The sequence below is a fragment of the Gadus macrocephalus genome, chromosome 4 (assembly GCF_031168955.1).
Source record: "Gadus macrocephalus chromosome 4, ASM3116895v1".
NCBI classification, from domain to species: domain Eukaryota; kingdom Metazoa; phylum Chordata; class Actinopteri; order Gadiformes; family Gadidae; genus Gadus; species Gadus macrocephalus.
Window position 1 is genome coordinate 28,233,810 of NC_082385.1, and position 20,559 is coordinate 28,254,368.

At 45.0% G+C, this 20,559-nt stretch overlaps 1 protein-coding gene and 1 pseudogene across 1 annotated transcript in view; both read left to right on the plus strand.

Annotated features, from left to right (window-relative positions):
- The window catches only part of LOC132455272 (uncharacterized), a 180,971-nt gene extending 171,298 nt beyond the window's left edge, over positions 1-9,673 (plus strand). The window contains exon 3 of the transcript XR_009525149.1: positions 9,396-9,673. The gene's annotated coding sequence lies outside the window, so the exon portion shown is untranslated. The remainder of the gene's footprint in view (positions 1-9,395) is intronic.
- On the plus strand, positions 532-11,142 carry LOC132455476 (zinc finger protein 431-like; annotated as a pseudogene).
- The last annotated feature ends 9,417 nt before the right edge of the window (positions 11,143-20,559 follow it).

Below are 20,559 nucleotides of genomic sequence, written 5' to 3' on the forward strand. Positions count from 1 at the left end.
TAAACACTTTTGACGAATATGTGAATTGAATGCAGAACCTTCGAGTGTTTTAGAATACATTTACAGTCAAAAATGAGTGTAATGTAAAATGTAAAATAAATAACTAACTCCCAATGTGCTGCGCTCGTGAGCAGTGACTAACACGTGCGTGCTGAGCAGTATGGTCTCACCGTTAGAGTCTACAGTATAACAAATTAACATGGCCTGGGACCTAAAGAAAAACAGGCACAACATGCTCAAACAACGCGTCTTGTGTACATTGGTGAGGTGAGCGCGCAGCTGCCTGAGCGAGCGTGCTTTCATGTTGTATGGTAAAATTCAATCTCCTCTTTTTTACTCCAGCTAAAGTTGTTAGTTAGCAAGGCGAGTAGGAGCGCAATCTGCAGGATACTAATCGCAATAACATTTATAAAAAATAAAAAAAATCGGTTGTAATCTGCGTCTTTTTGGCCGATGCCGATTATTTTCAAAAAGGCTATAATCGGCCGATTAAATCGGCAGGCCGATAAATCGGTCGGGCCCTAATCTGTATTATGTTATTTCGTCGTTTGGAAACATGTTTTCTGCATCGCGTCGTCTGTTGCCGGGCAGGTTGTCAGGATGTAAACAAACGATGACGTAGGCCGGTACAATTTTCGCCCCCGGTACAATTTTAACGTGACACCGTCGCTTCCCTGTTGTCATTGTGTTAATCCAGCCAATAGGGCGCCAGGGGGAAAAGCCAACTAGTTGATTGGCGCTGTCGCACCAAAATTGTACCGGGGTGAAAATTGTTCCACCTCCGTAATTCGCGTTCTAAACATTACGTCATCGTTCGACACGATTGTCCGTTGCTTGGCAGGTTTCAAAAAACATTCGCGCTCATGTTGCCAAAGAAGAAATAACATAATACAAACACTTTTTTTTACTTTATATTTGTATTGAGTGTTTTAAAGTGTATCATAGTTTAGCTAGCTTGTGTTAATACACTCAGTTTACTGGCTAAATGCCATTAAACAATTAAATACAATGCAATTATAAAGTAAGCAACGCTAATAAATGTCATTTGTAAAATAAGTGTTATCTGCTTAATGTTATTTCGTCTTGTGACGCTCAATGAATGAGCACGAATGTTTGTGAATATTCATGAACCTTCCTACGTCATTGTTACAATACAATCTTGGTCTCAAAAAACAGTCTCTGCTTCTCCAAAAACGTATCGGAAGCAGAAAGATAAGAATTGCTCTTCTCCTGACCCTTATGAAGGGCGAATTCAAATCGCCGTCAGAACAGGTTGGGGGAACCCAGTCTAACGTAAGGGGGGATTAACAACTATTCTGTGCAAATGAATGGAAATGAAAATGTGTTTCCTTCTTTATGTGGAAAGCCGGAGACCCCAGACACCATTTCAATCAAGGTTGAAGAGGATATTGGTGGAGGCCTGCCCGCTGTAGGTTAGTAATAAACATTGCATCCATGCAAGCAAACTGACCTACCAACTGAGAATGTACTCGATTCTAACTGCGCTGGTCCTCTTTTGAAAAGCATCATGACCGGCACCCTGCTAAAACAGGGTGGACTACTATACAGTTTTATAGTAGAATGATTTACATCTTCTTCATGGCAGATGTCAGGAATGCTGAATCCGCTCTGATTCCCAGTATAACTACAGTATTGGTAAAGCAGGTGATCGGAAACCACAGATGACCTGGGTTGTGTCTTTATGACCTCCCCACATCCTTAAAAGGCGGAGACGTAGCGGTGCCTTCTCAGCTGACGCCTTTGACCCTTGACCCCCCCCCAAGGGGAACAAGGAAAATGCATAATAAACAAAAAGACGTTAGAAAGAAAGAATGTCAAAATATACTTCTTCCAATACACCAGTGTGTAAAAGTACATGCTGTATCCCTTTGTGCAAATAATTAATTAATACCATTACTTTCTCTCTTTGTTTCCTCTCTGAAGAAGACGTCAATGACATCAGAGACTGCAGCACGCAGCGCGACGCCACCTCGGAGGGTCTGGGTGTGGACGCCCCTGGCTCCTCCCACATGTCAAGTCACAGCAGGGAGCTGCGGATCCTGAGCGTTTACGGACAAGGGGAGGGCCCACTGGCGGTGGATGGTTGGTGGAAGGTTTCTCCCAACAATGCCAATATGATCGTACACATGAGGACCCGACCAGATGAGAAGCCGTACGGGTGTGACCAATGCACGAAGAGCTTCAGTCAGAAAGGCAACCTGAAAATCCACATGAGTACGCACTCCGGGGAGAAGCCCTCCAGGTGTGACCAATGCGCAAAGCACTACAGTCATAGCTACACCCTCAAGATGCACATGAGGACCCACACCGGCGAGAAACCCCACAGGTGTGACCAATGCAGGAAGCGCTTCAGTCTAAGTGAACACCTGAAGGGCCACATGAAGACTCACACCGGGGAGAAACCCTACAGCTGTGACCATTGCAAAAAGCGCTTCGCTCGGCATGGCGACCTGAACGTCCACATGAGGACTCACTCCGGCGATAAGCCCTACAAGTGTGACCAATGCACGAAGCGCTTCAGTCGGACAAGCAGCCTGAAGACCCACATGAGGACTCACTCCGGCGAGAAGCCCTACAGGTGTGACCAATGCCCGAAGCGCTTCAGTCAAACAAGCCACCTGAAGCGCCACATGATGACTCACTCCGGCGAGATGCCCTACAAGTGTGACCAATGCACGAAGCGCTTCAGTCGGACAAGCAGCCTGAAAACCCACATGAGGACTCACTCCGGCGAGAAGCCCTACAGGTGTGACCAATGCCCGAAGTGCTTCAGTCTGAAAGACCACCTGAAGACCCACATGAGAACTCACTCCGGCGAGAAGCCCTACAAGTGTGACCAATGCACGAAGCGCTTCAGTCATGGCTGCAACCTGAAGAACCACCTGAGGACTCACTCTGGCGAGATGCCCTACAAGTGTGACCAATGCACGAAGCGCTTCAGTCGGACAAGCAACCTGAAGAACCACATGAGGACTCACTCCGGCGAGAAGCCCTACAGGTGTCACCAATGCACGAAGTGCTTCAGTGTGAAAGGCAGCCTGAAGATCCACCTGAGGACTCACTCTGGGGAGAAGCCCTACAAGTGTGACCAATGCACGATGCGCTTCAATGTGAAAGGCAACCTGAAGATACACATGAGAACTCACACCGGCGAGAAGCCCTACAGGGGTGACCAATGCACGAAGGGCTTCATTGTGAAAGGCACCCTGAAGACAACATGAGGACTCACTCCGGGGAGAAGCCCTACAAGGGCGACCAATGCATGAAGTGCTTCAGTCAGAAAGGCCATCTGAAGATCCACATGAGGACTCACTCTGGGGAGAAGCCCTGCGTGTGTCTGCAGTGCAACGCCAGCTACAGCGACCCAAGCACATGCTCAAGCACAGTTTGGCACGGGGTAACGGGACGCTTTGATTGAGACCTCTGTTTGGTATTGGTTGAAATTACTGCTTTTAGTTTTTATTTTCATCACGATTAAACGCTTTCAACTTTTGATTCGGTTTCTGTTTTTATTAATAATCGATGTCTGTGTTGAATAACTTATTTCTAGGACACTTCTGACAGCAGAATATTTGATTTAATGTAGAGCTTGATCAGGGGATGATACAGGCAGCAAAGTTACCAAGCATACATTCAATGAGACGATGGGTGTACATGATTCTTATGGTAAAACGTGCACATAGTGGGTAAATACAAAGGAAACAAAGGTCAGGGGGAGGGGCCTTCGTGGGGTTTAGGATTGGCCAGAGGAGAGACCAAATTAAATTGCAATTCACAATATGGGTGAAGTGGACATGGCTGCAAGACAGTTAAAGAAATCTACGCAACAAAGTCTGGATTGGCCTCGGTATCAAACTTGTTGCCCACAGTTGCAAATGCAAACTATCTTAACACCTTTCAATTAGAGGGGGCGGAAGGTATCTCTAGGTCCATGGAGAATGGATAGAATTTCATTGATATTGATTCATTATTCAAACAGGGTTCATATTTGTATATTAAAGTTATGCTTGACATTGCCACAACATTGTCATTACCGTTATCTTTGTTATTACAAAAAGCCTGCAAAGTTCACTTGTGAAATAGACTGCTATTGAACCCCACATTATACATGATTGTGTTCTTTCCACTGACCTTTCCATTCTGTGTGCTTAATGCTAACTACCTTGGATGGATTGTATCATAATAGGCGATAATGGTTGAAGATGATCCATTTTAAAAGGTCCCTGGTTAAATGTCTAGATCTCAGCGATGCTCAGTTTAGGCCGGTCCTCCCTCTAGAAGGCAGCATTATTCTAACGGGACAAAGTCAGAAGATTCCTAGCATTGGTCCCCCTTCACTCCCTGTTTGCAGCGGCGGCTGGTGATCCCATGCATGGGTGGGGTGCAGTAATGGTTGGGGGTCCTCCCCAAGAAAATATAGAATTGGTTTCTGGGATGCCCACTAGCTAAAAATGTATTCTGATTCATAGCCTACATCCTGACTTTCAGGGCCTGGATAAGCTTAAACTGCTTTCACTTTCATTCCACTAGCCATTGCTATTTGACTCATGGTTCTTTACTCCGATTTTGAGGCATATCATGATCAATGTCCCATAGTGTTTTACCCGAGTCTCAAGGTCAATTTCAAATGCAGTTTGGGACCGTTATATATATTTTTTATATGCTACATGCCAAAAGACTTAATTAATATGTAATTTACTTGTTCCTTTTAAGTATAACATTGCATGAGGAGTCCAATTCCTCAACTGAAATGGGTAGAAAGTGTTTTTACGACTCTGCTAGTTAACTATCTGGCACTTCTCTCTGCATCTAGTTATGTTGCGCAATGCACGAATGCTGCTGAGGGAGGTAATAATAATAATAATAATAATACATTTAATTTAGAGGCGCCTTTCAAGACACCCAAGGTCACCTTACAGAGCATATAGTCATCTTACATTTTTTAAAAAACGACATTGTGAAAAAAATAAATAATAATAATAATAAATAAACATAAGCAATAAGAAATAAATGAAACAAAAACAAGACAAAACAAAACAAAACAATCAAAACAGTGATCAGTTAGACGTTGTGTGCGAGTTTGAACAGGTGAGTTTTGAGTTGTGACTTGAAGGTTGTAATGGTTAGCCTATTTGATTAATTTGCTGAAATGTCCAATCAGCTCCAAATTACTACAATGAGTTGAAACACAAGACACAGTATAGTGTCAAGTGTTTCTTTAATCCTCTTGGTAGGATAACAAACCTACCATGATTTATCGTTCCTTATGTCGTATGGTCATGTACAGGGGTTGGGTTTGTGTCGGGTCTCTTCTTTTTCTGTTTACTAATTATTTTGGTGTGTGTGTGTGTGTGTGTGTGTGTGGAAAGTTCCTAAGCCAGAGGGAAACTTAGAACCAATGCAAAAGGCTTAAAATGTACCACCATATCAAAACAAAAGATTCTTCAGAAAAAAATAATGAATTGTTATGAGCTGCTTCAGGGAATTTCTGTTTTTCTTTTGTTTGATGGTTTCGGTTAGTCCGTTCAAATATTGTGTTATTGTTTGGTCCAAAAGCTTTGATTTCTTTTAACAAACGAGCTGAACATCATCATCATAATTATAAAAAACGGAATCATTGGAACTTCATTATTTATTGCTTAGGATTTTTTCTTGCATTTATTCTGTTTGTATTATTTTTAACCATGTTTAAAGGTCCCATGACATGCTATTTTATGTATTCTTTAATATAGGTATTAGTGGGCAACTAACACAGTATTCAAAGACGTTCCCTAAATTCAGCCGTGGTGCAGAGTTACAGCCACTCCGAGCCAGTCGCACATTGAGCTTCCCCCAAATGCGCTGTTTCGGTGGGCGTGTCAAGGAGGAGGGTGGGGGTGTGGCCCTGAGCAGCTTGCAGCCACCATGCGCTCTGTTTACAGTGGATGTATCGCAATGGCGAGGCGCACACCCTTTAGCCGTGTTCTGTAAATATTCTAGAACACACGGGAGTCCTGGAGCTCTATATCTAAATATTATCATATAGCCTACACAGATATCTATATCATATAATATATATTATCACGGCCAAAAGCTGTGTGAGCCGATATTATGAATCTCAAACGACCGCGTTGGGTTCTCCGACGTTCCTGGTTCTTCAACGTCCACATCAATGTGAATACACACACTGTAACGCAAGTGTTTCTTGTTGGTTCTTTGACTTGTCTTGTATTTCCACAACGAGACTGTCGTGGGGGTTATCTGAGCCATGGTTGAGAAGGAATTGGGGGAAAGGAACTTTGGTTTGACTCGCTGAAGTACATGAACTGCGACATGCCGCCGGTTGCCGCGAGGCACCATCGCCCGGCAGCCGGCAGCGCGCGGTTCAGTCGACTTCAGGTTGATGTGAAAGTGGAAGAACCAGAGACGTCGCAGAACCCGACAAAGTCGTTTGTGATTCATAATATCGTCTGGAGGCGCACACAATATGTTATATGATATAGATATCTATGTATTATATGATATTATTTAGATATAGAGCTCCAGGACTGTAACGCAAGTGTTGTACACTTCCTTGTTATTTGGATAACCGTTCTGCTGTTGGTGTGATGGCGCATCACGTCGGACTCTCGTCTCTGGTATTTCTACAACGAGACTCGTATTGGGGGTTATCTCAGCCATGGTTGAGAATGAATTGGGGGGAAGGAACTTTGGCTTTGACTCCCTCAAGAACATGAACCACGACATGGAGGAGAAAGGGATTGTTGGCGGCGAATGTCTCCCGCTTGAGCCCCGCTGAGGGACCACCGCCGGAGGCGGAGGTGCATAAGCGCTGCCCGGCAAAGATCCCTTTCTCCTCCTTGTCGTGGTTCATGGTCTTGAGGGAGTCAAAGGCAAAGTTCCTTCCCCCCAATTCATTCTCAACCTTGGCTGAGATAACCCCCAATACGAGTCTCGTTGTAGAAATACCAGAGACGAGAGTCCGACGTGATGCGCCATCACACCAACAGCAGAACGGTTATCCAAATAACAAGGAAGTGTACAACACTTGCGTTACAGTCCTGGAGCTCTATATCTAAATAATATCATATAATACATAGATATCTATATCATATAACATATTGTGTGCGCCTCCAGACGATATTATGAATCACAAACGACTTTGTCGGGTTCTGCGACGTCTCTGGTTCTTCCACTTTCACATCAACCTGAAGTCGACTGAACCGCGCGCTGCCTGCTGCCGGCTGCCCGCTGCCGGGCGATGGTGCCTCGCGGCAACCGGCGGCATGTCGCAGTTCATGTACTTCAGCGAGTCAAACCAAAGTTCCTTTCCCCCAATTCCTTCTCAACCATGGCTCAGATAACCCCCACGACAGTCTCGTTGTGGAAATACAAGACACGTCAAATAACCGACAAGAAACACTTGCGTTACAGTGTGTGTATTCACACACACACATGTGGCGCTCGCACGGTCGAGTCTCATTGGCGGGCCAACGTCTCTGGGCGGGCCAGGCAGAGTAAGGGGAGGAGCTGAGATTCCTCATGACGTCATGAGCACAGATTTCCAAATCAGCGCGCTTGAGCCTCCGTTTTTTCAAAGGCGAGCAGAACAGCTAGTGCTCGTTTTACACCAAACGCAAGTTTTAGCCACTGGGGGACCATAGGCAGGCTAGGGGAACTCATATTTATGTTAGAAAACCTCATAAATTGAGATTTTCATGTCATGGGACCTTTAATAAAAAAAAAGGAAATTACGAGGAAAGGTTACCTCCCCTTCCTCTTATTTTGCCCGCCCAGATTATTTGTCCCGACCGCCCATGAGAAAATGAGTTAAGAACGTGTACACAGTTCTTTCCTTGAGAGACAACGTGGCTTGCAAACGAGCGAATGATCGCAGTTGCTCAGTGTTTGGATGTACAAAACCTCTAAAAAAGTTAACTAACGCCATATCATTGTGTTGTTGTAGTGTATATGGTTACCTTGTTAGCATTATAATGTTGCTTTAGCGCTACAGCTAACAGCCAAGCTACTGTCGCTGATGTTAAGGTAGATAGCATCAGTTATGTGTGTAAATACCATGGACCTATTATAGAGAAAGGACAGTGGACTAATACATGGCCGCCCATTAATTCCTATAAATACACACACTGTAAGTAGAGTGTGCATCTCAGCAAGCATGGGGCATCACACGAGAATGGGCACAATTCAACAAAGGGGGTACAGGCACTGATCTCTACTGCTTGGATACCAAGGGAATGCAATGTTTAACAATGTCTGTTCACCATACTACAAACTATTGTATTTTACCGGCCACTGGACAGCAGTAGTTCTAGCGTTTTACTGAAGGTGAGATCCTTATGACCTGTTAAACTCATCCAAGATACATATGGTGCGTTCCTGGGAACCCGTGTTTTCGCAACCTTCTACCCTCTTGTACTCCCAGTTATAGCTGGTTATTTTCGAGCAAAAAAGTGTGCCTGGAACACACTATTATAGGCATGTTTTCCCCTTCACACCTGATTCAAATCAAAGGGTTATTAGCTGATTTCTGCAGAGCTTGATGTCATGGTATTGGGTTGTTGAGATTAACTATAAAATCTGTAAACAAATCAAGGATGTAATATCATTTCATATAGCTCATTTTTAGTATTAGGCTAATGTAATTCACTAAACATGCTTCTTATATCTTCTTACAACTTGCACCTGGAAAACATACAAGGTAAAAAATGGAGTACTGATTTTTCTTTGTTGTCTCTACGCAGGCCAGCTCATCAAGTGCTTACATTCAGCAGCTTCTCTCAAGGGATGTTGCCTGCCAGACAGAACCTGGAAACGCATATTTGTAGGCACAAAGCTATCCTTAAAGTCTATGCAGCCCCATTTTAAAAGTGAAGGTGTGTACATTACTCATTGAGTATTTTTTTTCTTTGATTTGGTAGATTCTAGGCAGCATAAATTCTAGGCTGATGCTAGATTCTTTCTGCGCTAAAAAGCCTGGTCCTCGTTGGAAAAGCATCATGACCAGTGCCCTGCTAAAACACGAGTCAAACTTGGGAGTTGAATTTTCAAAGATGGAATCAGTCAAGAGCCCAGAAGGGTTTCAAGACAGAGGAGCTGGTTTATCATTCTCAAACATCGCATGTCACGTGGTGCTCAGATCACTTTGCGCTGGTGTTCGTCGAGTATCCTTAACCTGGCCAACCACTTGAGCTTTGAGTCTAGGGAGGAGGGTGCTGGTGGAGACGTCCCTCCAAAACTGTGAATCTTTGTCAGCAGTACACATTTTAAACCCTCTTTCAATGTTACATACATTTAAAGAGTTTCTTTCACGTGTACAAATAAACAACGCCTCCCTTTATGCAAATATACTTTTTCCTTTTTTTCTCCCTCTGCAGATGTCTGCGATGCCTTTGTAGACCGTAGCACTCAGCGCGGCGCCACCTCAGAGAGTCTGGGTGAGGACGCCCCTGGCTCCTCCGACATGTCCAGTCACAGCGAGGAGCTGAAGATTCTGAGCGTCTACGGAAAAGGGGAGGGCCCACTGACGGAGGACGGCCATGTCACCCTCTTCACCGCGTCAGAAGTGGAGGCCCTGAACTCGCTGCCTGCAGCCCACCGCGCGGCCAAGAGCCTGGAGCGCGGCGAGCGGCTGGTCTGCCACGAGGAGCTGAGTGTGCAGGTTGGAAATCATCTTCTCAATCACCCTCCAAAAGAGGGGCTTCCTCTGTTACAACTCTAAAACAAACCCATAGAAAGCCCACACCTTTATGATTCAGTAAACGTTCTTAGACTGCCAATTATGTCCGTCTTATGCCCAACTAATCTGTCGTTAGTGGGGATTGACATCTATTCTGTGAAAATGAAAGAATATGTCTTGCGTGTGTTTCCTTCTTATGTGGAAAGCAGCAGACCCCAGACACCATTTCAATCAAGGTTGAAGAGGATATTGGTGGAGGCATGCCCGCTGTAGGTTAGTAATACACATTGCATCTATGCAAGAAAACAACCTTGATCAACTGAGAATGTACTCTAATCTGCCTTCTCAGTAGGAGCCTTTAACCCTTGACCATCAAAAGGGGGACAAGGAAAATGCATTATCAACAAATAGAAGTTAGAAAGAATGTCAAAATATAATTCTTCCAATACACCAGTGTGTACAAAGTACAAACTGTATACTTTGTGAAAATGATTAATTAAAACCATCACTTTCTCTCTTTCTCTGTTTTCCTCTCTGAAGAAGACAATGACATCAGAGACTGCAGCACGCAGCGCGGCGCCACCTCGGAGAGTCTGCGTGTGGACGCCCCTGACTCCTCCCACATGTCAAGTCACAGCGGGGAGCTGCGCATCCTGAGCGTTTACGGACAAGGGGAGGGCCCACTGGGGGGGGGGGGCCATGACACCCTCTCTGCCGCGTCAGAACTGGAGGCCTTGAGCTCGCTGTCCGCTGACCACAGCGTGGCCAAGAGCCTGAACTGCAGCGTGCGGCTCGTCCGCCTTGAGGAGCTGACTGGGCATCAGGGCGGCCGCAAGGGCCGGCCCGGTGTCTTGTGTGGAATGGTTATTCCCAACAATGCCAATATGATCATCAACATGTGTACCAACGCCAACGAGAAGCCGCACAGGTGCGCCCAATGCATGATGCTCTTCCAATGGAAAAGCGACCTGAAGATCCACATGAGGACTCACTCCGGGGAGAAGCCCTACAAGTGTGACCAATGCACGAAGGGCTTCAGTCTGAAAAGCAGCCTGAAGATCCACATGAGGACTCACTCCGGGGAGAGGCCCTACAGGTGTGACCAATGCTCGAAGTGCTTCCGTCACAAAAGCCACCTGAAATTCCACCTGATGACTCACTCCGGTGAGAAGCCCTACAAGTGTGACCTATGCACAACGCGCTTCAGTCTAACAAGCGGCCTGAAGATCCACATGAGGACTCACTCCGGGGAGAAGCCCTACAGGTGTGACCAATGCTCGAAGTTCTTCCGTCGGACATGCCACCTGAAATTCCACATGAGGACTCACACCGGCGAGAAGCCATACAGGTGCGACCAATGCATGAAGCGCTTCAGTCAGAAAGGCCAGCTTGATATCCACATGAGGACTCACTCTGAGGAGAAGCCCTACAAGTGTGACCAATAATAATAATAATAATAATAAATTTTATTTATACTGCACTTTATATTCAAGAATCTCAAAGTGCTTCAGAGAAAAAAATACCTAAAAACTATTAAAAAAGGGGGAACCTCAAAGAAAGTTTAGCTGAATTCTCTTTTAAAGAGATGGGTTTTGAGGTTCCGTTTAAAAAGAGCTGTAGTCTGTGGAGCCCTCAGGTGGTCAGGGAGGGCGTTCCATAGTCTAGGGGCAGCAGCAGAAAAGGCCCGATCACCCATGGTGCACAGCTTCGTATGTCGGGTTTGGAGGGTGTGAGTGGATCCTGAACGGAGTGTACGTGAGTTTGTCGGGGGGGTGAGGAGTTCCTGAAGGTAGAGGGGGGCAAGTCCGTGAAGGCACTGGTGGGTGAGGAGGGAGACCTTGTACTCAATTCTGAGTGAGACAGGGAGCCAGTGCAGTGATTTCAGGATGGGGGTGATGTGGTCATGCTTGCGCACCCTCATCAGGACCCTGGCAGCACTGTTTTGAATGTATTGGAGCCTCTGGATGCTCTTGCCAGGGATCCCAATGAGGAGTGCATTGCAGTAGTCCAACCTGGAGGAGACAAAGGCATGGACGAGCTTCTCTGCATCAGCCAGGGTGAGTGATTGGCGGAGTTTGGCGATGTTCCTGAGGTGGTATAAAGCTGTCTTACAGAGGTGTTTGATGTGGGTGTCAAAATTAAGTTGTGGGTCCATTTTAACACCAATGCACGAAGGGCTTCAGTCTGAAAGACCACCTGAAGTGTGTCGTGGCAATTTCTATATCAGATATTGCGTCTAAGCAGATGAGATATTTAGATGCAAAAAGCACACAATACTGTTGACAATTAGTGGTTATATATATTTGTAATAAGTACGAACAAAGATACATCACAACATGCATCAACAAACAACATAACAGGCATACATTACAATAATCTGAGGCCTCAGATGGGAGCTTCTCTTTGCGTGTTACTTCATACTCAAGGTACGCTGGGGAGAAGTCCACTGAGTAGCTAAAGTCAGGAGCTTTTATGCACTTAGATCGGACCCTTGAGGGCAGTTGGCCCCAATAAACCAGAAACCTTTGTTAACCAGATGTTAATCTTTTGATTGAAGTTTCTTCAGAGGTTGAAAAGGTGGTTGAGGCTGTTCCTTATCACCCTTTGCTTCTCTGCGCTCCCCAGGGGGTCAAGTAAAACAGGCCCAAACCAAACTACATACAATACGGACGGAATGTGAAACAAGATTACATCACATGAAACACTAAGAATTACATATTTAGAAAACCTTGCAGAATAGCATGATTCCAAGAACGGGATGTGAAACCAGATTGTTATCTTTACAGTTGAAGCTCCCCACCCGAGGCTAAGGTGGGGTCGGCGGCCGTGACATGTAACTCTCTGACTTTGTTTACGCTAGCCAGAGTGTCGAGGAAAAGGCCCATACTTCAAAGCATTGCTTGGGAGATGACACACGAAAAGATAGGAACAGGCAGGCAATAAAATGCATCACACGACTATCGAACGTTCACACTTTAAATGACCCAAAAGGAGAGCAGAAGGCAGACACTATATAAAATTACACAGAATAGCAACAAAACTTAAATTCATATAGACCAAAACAATACAACATGTAGATTTTCCATCACAAGTGCCACATGAGGACTCACTCTGGGGAGAAGCCCTACAAGTGTGACCAATGCACGATGTGCTTCAGTCAGAAAGGCCACCTGAAGATCCACATGAGGACTCACTCCGAGGAGAAGCCCTACAAGTGTGACCAATGCACGAATTGCTTCAGTCAGAAAGGCCAACTCAAGATCCACATGAGGAATCACTCCGGTTAGAAGCCCTGCCTGTTAGTGCATTGGAACGCCAGCTACAGCGACCCATGCAATTTGAGGGTGCACTTGCTCAAGCACAAGGGCAATGGGGTGCTTTCACACAGGGTAACGGGGCGCTTTGATTGAGAGCTCTGTCCGGTATTTGGCGAAATTACTGCTTTAAGTTTTTCTTTTCATCAGGATTAAACACTTTCCAGCTTTTGATTCGCTTTGTTTTCATTTTAGTAATTTATGTCTGTGATTAAGAACTTATTTCTCTGACTCTTCTAACAGCAAAATATTAGGAAACGTTCACATCGTTGGTAAATACAAAGGAAACTTGTGAGGGGAGTATACCACGAACCTCGCTGAACATACAGGCTTTCTTGGGAAAACCTGGTTCGACAGAGACGCAACTCGCAGTCAGAGTTAAATGGTTCCACGACACTCACTTTAGATTCAATTAGTCTAACCAGGTTTTCCGCTTCAGGTTCAATGCGCATTCACATAAAAGGTGTGTTTATCACGTCATTTGACTCCCCCTTATGCAAAGTGAATCGAGCGTGCGTGGTGTATTATTATGAATTCCTACGAGGAATTCAAAGTCCAAATCACAGCCAAGGGGAACACAGTTGTCCATAATATGGCTAGGGCGGCGTGCTGGCAAAAAATAGCCGTCCGTGTTTATTCGTAAGTGAAAAGATTCTGCACATTGTCTAAAAAATATCTTGCATCATCATGCCTTTTACCCCCATAGATGTGGTGCCAGCACGCTCCTACGAACATGGGGCCAAGTCAAAAATAAATATTAAAATAATATTTTATGTGGTAAGTTGTAAGCATCCATTTGAATAATTTCAGGTGAATCTAGCCTATGATTGGCAATGGCCTAGGCTCCAACCTTTAGTCACATGTTGATTACCTGCAGCAAATAAAAAGAAAACCAATAATAAGACTGGGAGGGGGACCGCTCCACTGCCCTTCACCACTTCGGAGGAGCTGGCTCTCGCCAATAACGAAGGTCGGCCGATGATGGTAGGAGTGGAAGGGGGGGGGGTGTCCTCTGACCCCACTGCCTCGACTTCCAAGGCCTTTGTAATGAGTATGTATTCATGTATTGGCAATGGACATCAATAATTGTCTTGCTAATCAAATGTGAAATGATTGAGTGTAAATTAATTGTCATTTTTAGTTGAAGGTACAAACATTATTTTGGAGGAGCTGCCGACAATCAATCTCCAATCTGAGGTATATAACTATCAAAGCAAAGTGTCACGTACTCTTCTAAATGTTTAATTTCTGGACAGAATGTCCTATAATAGGTTTCCCTGAGTCTTGCAGGAGACGGTCGCCCTGTGACTCCAGGGCGACTATGGAGGTGATTTTTCTGAACAATTCTCACAGCTATAGTATGAATAAAAAATACCTAGGCCTAATTGTGTCACTGACGTAGCGGTTATGTGTATGCGGCTGATGGTGGATGCTGCTGATGGTGGCTGCTGCTGCTGCTGGTGGCTTGAGCTGGCTGGTGCCGGATAACACTGCTGCTGCAGGTCGCTGCTGCTTGAGGCGATGGCTGCTTGAGCTGGCTGGTGGTGGCGAAGGATGGTGGTGTCGCCTTCTGCTGCTAGTGGTGGCGGCTTATGCTGGCGACGGCTGTTGGTGGTGTTGGTGGCGGCGGCGACTGCTGCGATTGTTGTCCTTCCTTTCGACCTGATGCACTTTACTATCCTTAACTAGTATTTTCTTTGTATATTAATAACTTATAATATTCCTCCCTGTTCCTTCACTTTGTCCTTGTTTTACAAGTTAGACATACACGCACACCTGTTTACACATTTGTTGTTCTTGTTGCACACATGACTAACATTGTTTTATTTAGTGATACCCCCTGGCTTTACTTTGCTGTTCTTGTTCACTTACTGTATGTTTGCTTTGTTGTTCTTAGTCCTTGTTCCCACTTGTTTTTGGTTCCACAAACCTCAGCCTGATATATCTGGCATCTCAAACACTGGGTCCAGGGCCCCGCTTCCCGATAACGATGGATCTTTGCTCGTAAGATCATTCTCCCGATGGATCTTTCGAACCATCGATAATTTCTTTGGAGCGTTTCCCGAAACTCCTCTTAACGTGAACGCGCATTCGCTGCACTCACGACGATCGTAGGATTGTACCTGTCCACTGACATGGTTCTGAAACGGGCTATGACGCAGGGGGGGGACGCAGGAATGTCGCAGGAAAATGGGGTTAAAAAGGGTTAAAATATCTCCCCATCAAGGCCAACCTCAGAGTAGCCTACGAAAAGAATAGATTGCAATAATATGAATGCTAAAGATATTAAAACACAATTGATTAAGCCTAGGTCGACATATCAGTCCGGATCCTGAACGCACTGTGCATAAATTTATTCACGGCATTTCCCCCCCCTGAACTAATTCCATATTACAAAAATCCAAAATAGCTTGTGTGACAACTACATTTATCTTAGGCCCCGTTCACACAAAGCCGATTTCAGGGCGAAACCGCAAAGGTCTTGTACGGTTCGGCCTTCCGTACGCACGAAGCCGGCGAATCCGCTGACCAAAACCGCAAACTTCTGAAACCACCCTCGGAGGTGGTTTCAAATCTACCCGGTTTCGTTTTGGATTCGTGTGTACGCCTGAAACCGCAAACCATGCATCATCGCCCCACCCCTCGACCTCTTAGCCAATGGCTCTTAAGCCCGCGGAGTCTCAGAAATCACATGCGAGCATGCGCATAAGGGCAGCCTTATGCGCATGCTCGGCTCTTCTTCTTATTTAATTTCTTCTGGATTTCTGTAACAGAAGTAGCGCCCCTTATGGGCCTGGAATGTGTACTACAGGGTTTATTTGTAGAATATTTGTAGACATTAAAAATGCAACGTTCCATTCATACATTATCATTCAAACGCGGCTATTGCTGACTCGATTAGGAGAGCTTGGATCCTGCCCATATTGTTGTAGGGCAGGATGAAGTTGGCTATAGGCAGGGTTCAAGTTATGATTCCATCTCTGTGGGGGTCTCTTAAAGTTGTTGACGGTTGGGGGAGACCGCACCGGCCTTGCGCTGAATTTTGACGGGGGGGGGGGGAATATAGGACGTAAATATGGGCTATTATGACACGGCTCTTCTCAATGCCGTGGAACGCTCCGTTCACTTGCATGGGACCTTCACAACAACGCCAGGGTCTTCGGTTGTTAAGCGACGTCAACGTCTTTGGCTAACTATTTCTCTGCTGATCAACTTTATCAACAAATAAATTATAAAAAGACACCTTGTGAAGTCAGGCTATTTTTTTGTTTGGCAAGTAGCAGCTCATAATCGGAAGCTCCCACTGCCTCCCACCTAACTCGAACCCTGGCTATAGGTCTTTCTAAACTGCCGAGCCGGTTCGATCGCAGCTTATTGGCACGCCCAGCGATTTCACCTTCTTATCTCAAGTTTCCTGTGTTAAACCGAGGGGGTTAAATCCCCCATTCGTCACGGCGCGGGGTTTCTTGGTTCACTGGGAAGGCGGGGCTGTGCACGGAGTCTCTGACCTCTTTTGTATTATTGCATACTCCCGAATGTTTTATTTTTTTTATGAATGAAGACACCCGCATGCAATAATGAGTTCACTCTATAGTAGGCTAACGATGCTCTTAGCGTCCTACGAGTACCCTGGAGCACTCGTTAGCTACGAGCATTTTCAAGACATTCGTTACCAACGATGCTTTCGGGAAACGGTGTGAAAACTGTACGATGCTCGTACGACCCACTCTGCGATCCACTTAGGCTAACGATGCTTTCGGGAAACGGGGCCCCGGCTTTACTTGGTGCCTACTCTCTTTGCAGCGTGCAGATGTTAGACAGTGGAATCTGCATTTGTTGCAGGGTTTTATAGCCAGTGGTCCATTTTACTTGTATTGCTTTTTTAATTGTCTCCTTTCCTCAGCGCATTCCTCTCTTGTTAACACAATATTCATCCCTGTTCCTTCACTTTGTTGTTGTTTTTCAAGTTGGACACACACACACACACACACACACACACACACACACACACACACACACACACACACACACACACACACACACACACACACACACACACACACACATTCTTGTTGTCTGACCCATTGTTTAAAAAAAAAAATACTTGCATTTGTTATTCTTTAATATATGTGATACTTTTGATTCTGATTTCAGAACAGATGTAGTAAGGTTAAGCCACTAAAGTCAGTAGCCTAGTGCTACCCATGCTAACACGAACGTGAAGCTTTCCCTCAAACTTAACGTATCTATGTAGCTTGCAGTTGTCACCCTACCACTCCAAATGTAAAAGTGACGTTTACAAATATGCAACAATGGTCAGAAAAGTACTGGTGTTTTTTAATTTATATTTACCATTCAATATTGCAATCGCTGCTGGCAGTCCCATTGAAGAACACGGCAGCGCGGCCTGTTCTTGAACTATACAGCCTTACATGAACCACGTGACGACACTGCCGGCGAGATCAGAGAGTGTCACAACCATAGACATATATATTACCTAGATGCCTCGTTCTAGATGCCGCTGTAGGGCATCTAGTTAATATATATATCTATGGTCGCAACTCTTCTCTCTCTATTATGGCTCCTCTGGCAGCATCTTTAGACAGATGAGGAAGCCGGGCCAATACGTCATAGGCCACGCCCACTGGCTACAAACGCAGCGCGGGAGTCAGATAAGATCAGGAACATATGGCCGTCCCGTTGCGAGGACACGGCAGCGCCAAACATTTCAGCGACGACTGCTTCCTCAACTGGGCCAATACAGAGCTGGACTTGCTCAACGTCTGAAAATCAAGTCTGGATCAGTACCAACTCTCCTCGGCTCAGCTACAAACCTCGAAAAAGTAAGTTAACTAACGCCATATCATTGTGTTGCTTTACTGTAAATGGTTGCCTTGTTAGCATCATAATGTTGCTTTAGCGCTACAGCTAACAGCCAAGTTATTGTCGCTAATGTTAAGGTAGATAGCATCAGTTATGTGTGTAAATACCATGGACCTATTATAGAGAAAGGACAGTGGACTAATACATGGCCGCCCATTCATAACTATAAATGCACGCACTGTAACTCGAGTGTGCATCTCAGCAAGCAAGGGGCATCACACGAGAATGGGCACAATTCAACAAAGGGGCTACAGGCACTGATCTCTACTGCTTGGATACCAAGGGAATGCAATGTTTTACAATGTCTGCTCACCATACAACAAACGAATACAACTGTATTCTACCGGCCACTGGACCGCAGTAGTTCTAGCGTTTTACTGATGAGGAGATTGACCTGTTAAACTCATCCTAAATACATATGGTGCGTTCCTGGGAAACACGTGTTTTCGCACCCTTCTTCCCTCTTGTACTCCCAGTTATAGCTGGTTATTTTCGGGCAAAAAAGTGTACTGTCGGAGATTAATCGAGATATAAAACACTTAGACTCATTTAAGAGAGAGAGTGCAAAATAAATCGAGGGGTCTGGAGCAAGAATTGACAAAAGACTTTATCGTGCAGAAAAACAACAACGACAACAGCCTGAGTGGATCTATAGAGTCACTGTCGTTCACAAACTGCCTCCATTCAGTCATAAATCCATTTTAACCTGAATGGTCAGAAAATAGACAACAAATGGTCAGCAAAGATAGCCCAAAGATAGCCCTGCTCCTTTTAGGGGGGCTCCATCTGTTCTAAGCCCAGACACCTAGGCACCGTGTGTTTTCCACTATTAGGTATAAAAGACCTCATAATAATCACAGTTTACCATAGCATATAATCAGTAATTTCTACCACAAATCCCCCCTTTTTTGGTTCTGATAAGATCATAACAAAAAACATAACAGTCGTTTAGGCTATATTTTGCACTACATTTGATCATCATTAAAAACCTTTAAGCATGTTCAGGAATCTCAACCTGTATAATTCTCAGGATTTTAAACCTGTTTAAGGCAAAAAGATCTATCAAATGTAGAATACAAACTAGAATTCACACCGATCTTTCCTATGCGCATGTTCATGATTCTGGCGGAAGGTTAATGCACATAACGGTTGGTTATCCGACATAACAGTAAACACAAATTCATTAACTTGGTCTCGCGGTGGTATCTGAGCATATAAGACTATTTTCCCTTTCTTGTTGACTATTCCTGAGTGAGTTGGGGCCGGATTGTCCTGTGTTTCTCTTAGGCTTCCTTCAGTACCAGCCCCTGATTCCTGGCTCTTCCAGGTCTGTGTTGTCTCCATGGTTTCATTCTTCCTCGGGGTCTGACCTTGTGCCAGCGGAATCTGGCACAACCCGTAAAGGATCAGAAACAGGCTCCCCATTTTCAGCAACATCATGTTGCTGAATCTCTTGGCTCGACTGGATCTGGTCCTGGGGCGGCTGGTCAGCCCCAGGTGTGTCTGCGTCTGGCTCCTCCTCCTCACACTCATCCCTGGACTTGGGTTGAGCGGCTTTTGTGCAGTGGTTGAGATGCTACCACGTGGCACTTCCTTCCACTTGGATGGCTGTTGGTGTTGCGTTGGTGACTTTGTATGGTCCTTCTCTCCTGGGCTAGTTCCACTTTCTCCTGAACATCCTGAGATACACTTGGTCACCTGGCTCCACCCCCCTTGGTGGCTCCTTCTCCAACTCTGGAACTCTGTCTTTCTCTTGTTGAAAAATAAGCCTGTGTATGCCAGTTAGTTGTCCCAAATAGCGTCTTAACTCAGTTTCCAATTGTTCCAATGGAGGTCCTTTGTGAGGCCCTCGAATGACAGGTGAAGGCATGGGTCGACCCGTAAGCATTTCATGCGGGGATAGATGCGTCGTTCGGTTAGTTTTCATGCGATAACTCATTAGTGTCAGTCGTAGTGCATTAGTCCTTTAATTTAGTACTCTAATTTAATTTTGTTAATCTTTGTCTTAAGCGTCCGATTCCTCTCCCCACCATACCTTGTGGTTTGAGGAATGTAGACACAGCCTAATCTTTGTTTGACATGCAGATGTTAAATCACTTGTTTGATTGTTTTCTGAATAAACGCTGCTCTGTCGCCTGAGCTAATTTGTGACGGAATTCCAAACCTTGGCATGACTTCTCTAGTCAGAACCTTGATTACCGTAACCGTACTTTGGTCTTCTTGATGGGACTGCTTCTACCCATCTGTTGAACACTGTTTTTTCAAATATTTCACACTCATTTAGCTGGATGTCAATCATTGTTTGCAAGTATGGTGAAGAAAAACCTTGTTTTAAAAAAAAAAAATCTAATTCTCCTCAATACCTCCCCCCTTGCGCAATGGTCAAAACCATGCGCATTAAATGATAAGCAAATCTAAGAACGTCGTTGGTGCAACCAACGTCGAAACGTGTAACCTTAAGCATCAGCAAACTGAAACCAATCTTTTGGGAAGGGAAATCGAAACCAGTATGTCCAAATCCAAAGCCCAATATGGGCCCAATACGCAAAGTGGAGGGATGGAGACAGAGTCTTCAGCCGCATCTGCCTTATGCAGCCATATGTGTGCGTCATGAATACACATCGGGGCGACTATAAAACAAAATATAATTTATCATAGTTAAAA